We start from the raw sequence: 2,841 nt of genomic DNA, 5'->3' as shown, positions 1-2,841 counted from the left end.
GAGAGATGGTTCCGGCATGCCCGGCAGGTGATTCAGGAGTCTCCGGCATGTGGTTCTGGCACCTCTGAGAGGTAGTTCCGGAACGCCTGGCATGTGATTCCGGAGTGTCTGCCGAGTGGTTCTGGCATAGAAGGCAGTTGATTTTGGCGTGTCAACTAGGTGGTTCTGGGGAGTGGATCAGCTGGTTCCGGTATACTCGGCAGGTGGTACCGGCGTGAACAGAACATGGTTCTGGCAAGTCTGAGAGGTGGTTCCGGCATGCCCGACAGGTGATTCCGGAGTGTCCGCCACGTGGTTCTGGCGTACCCGGCAGGTGATTTTGGCGTTTCTGGCAGGTGTTTCTTGCAAGTCGAGCATGTGGCTCAGGCATGCTCAGCAGATGCTTCCGGCGTGTCCGGCACGTGGTTCTGGTGTGTCTGAGAGCTGGTTCTGGCATGTCTGGCAGATGATTCTGGAGTGTCCACCAAGTGGTTCTGGCATACCCGGCAGGTGATTTTGTCCTGTCAGGTACTTGGTTCCGGCGAGTCGAACAGGTGGTTCCGGCGTGCTCGAGTGGTGCTTCCGGTGTCATTGTCACGTGGTTCTGGCATGTCTGAGAGGTGGTTCCGGCATGCCGGGCAGGTGATTCAGGAGTGTCGTGTAAGTGGTTCTGGTGTAGCCGGCAGTTCCTTTTGGCGTGTCCGGCACGTGGGTACTGAAAGTCGAGCAGGTGGTTCCGGCGTGCTCGGCAGGTGGTCCAGGCGTGTCCGGCAGGTGGTTCCAGTCTGTCCAGGACGTGGTTCCAGCGTCTCTGGCACGTGGTTCTGGTGTGTCTGAGAGCTGGTTCTGGCATGTCCGGCAGAGATTCCGGAGTGTCCGTCAAGTGCTTCTGGCATGCCCGGCAGGTGATTTTGGCGTGTGAGGTCCGTGATTCGGGCGAGTCGAGCAGGTGGTTCCGGCATGTCTGGTAGGTGGTTTCGGTGTGTTCGGGCTGTGGTTCCGGCATCTCATGCACATGGTTCTGTCACGTCTCAGATGTCGTTCCGGCCGGCCCGACAGGTGTTTCTGCAGTGTCCGCCAAGTGGTTCCGGCGTAGTTGGCAGGTGATTTTGGCATGACCGGCAGGTGGTTCCAGCAAGCCCGGCAGGTGATTGCGAAGTGTTCACCAACTGGTTGTGGCGTAGACGGCAGGTGATTTTTGCGTCTCCGGCAGGTGGTTCTGGTGAGTCGAGCAGGAGGTTCCTGCGTGCTCGGCAGGTGCTTCCGGTGTCATTGGCACGTGGTTCTGGCATGTCCGAGAGGTGGTTCCGGCATGCCCGGCCGGTGATTACAGAGTGTTCGCCAAGTGGTTCTGGCGTAGCCGGCAGGTGATTTTGCCATGTCCGGCATGTGGTTCCAGAGAGTCGAGCATGTGGTTCCGGCGTGCTCGACAATTGGTTCAGGCAGGTCCGGCAGAGGGTTCCGGTCTGTCCGGGAGGTGGTTCCGGCGTGTCCGGCATTGGTTCCGGCACGTCTGAGAGGTGGTTCTATGATGCCCGGCAGGTGATTCAGAGAGTCCACCACGTGGTTTTGGCGTAGCCGGCAGGTGATTTTGGCGTGTCCGGCAGGTTTTTCAGGCGAGTTGAGCAGGTGCTTCCGGCATGCCCGAAAGCTGATTCCGGTGTGTCCGGTAGGTGGTTCCGGCGTGTACGGCACGTGGTTCTGGTACGTCTCAGAGGTGGTTGCGCATGCCCAACAGGCGATTCTGGACAGTCCGCCACGTGGTTCTGGCACGTCTGAGAGGTGGTTCCAGCATGCCCGGCAGGTCATCCCGGAGAGTCCTCCAAGTGGTTCTGGCATAGCCCGCAGGTGTTTTTGGCGAGTCCGGCAGGTGGTTCCGTCGTGCTCGGCAGGTGGTTCAGGCGTGGCCGGCAGGTGGTTCCAGTCTGTCCAGTACGTGTTTCCAGCTTGTGCGGCACGTGATTCTGGTACGTCTGAGAGGTGGTTATTGCATGCCCGGCAGGTGATTCCGGACTGTCCGCCAGGTGGTTCTCGCATAGCCAGCTGTTGATTTTGACCTGTCTGGCAGGTGGTTCCGGCGAGTCGAGCAGGTGGCTCCGGCGTGCTCGGCAGGTGTTTCCGGCATGTCTGGCTGGTGGTTCTGGTCTGTCCAGTAGGTCGTTCCGGCATGTCCGGCACGTGCTTCTGGCACTTCTGAGAGGTGGTTCCGCCACGGCTGGCAGGTGATTCCGGACTGTCCCCCAGGTGGTTCTGGCATAGCCAGCAGTTGATATTGGCCTGTCCGGCATGTGGTTCCGGCGAGTCGAGCAGCTGGCTGTGGCGTGTTCGGCAGGTGGTTCCGGCGTGTCTGGCAGGTGGTTCCGTTCTGTCCGATAGTTCGTTCCGGCATGTCCGGCACGTGCTTCTGGCACGTGTGAGAGGTGGTTCTGGCATGCCAGGCAGGTGATTCCGGAGTGTCGGGTAAGTGGTTCTGGCGTAGCCGGCAGCTCATTTTGGCGTGTCAGGCATGTGGGTCCTGCGAGTCAAGCAGGTGGTTCTGGTGTGCTCGGCAGGTGGTCCAGGCGTGCCCGGCAGGTGGTTCCGGTCTTACGGGGAGGGGGATCCGGCGTGTCCGGCACGTTGTTCCGGCACGTCTGAGAGGTGGTTCTATGATGCCCGGCAGGTGATTCCAGAGAGTCCACCAAGTGGTTCTGGTGTAGCCGGCAGGTGATTTTTGCGTGTCCAGCAGTTGGGACTGGTGAGTCAAGCACGTGGTTCCGGCGAGTGTTTCCTGTGTTTCCGGTCTGTCCAGGAGATGGTTCCGGCCTGTCCGGCACGTGCTTCTGGCACTTCTGAGAGGTTGTGCTGGCATGCCCGGCAGGG

This window comes from Equus caballus, chromosome 10, assembly GCF_041296265.1.
Source record: "Equus caballus isolate H_3958 breed thoroughbred chromosome 10, TB-T2T, whole genome shotgun sequence".
In the NCBI taxonomy this organism is placed as follows: Eukaryota; Metazoa; Chordata; class Mammalia; order Perissodactyla; family Equidae; genus Equus; species Equus caballus.
Note: the sequence above shows the minus strand (reverse complement) of the source record.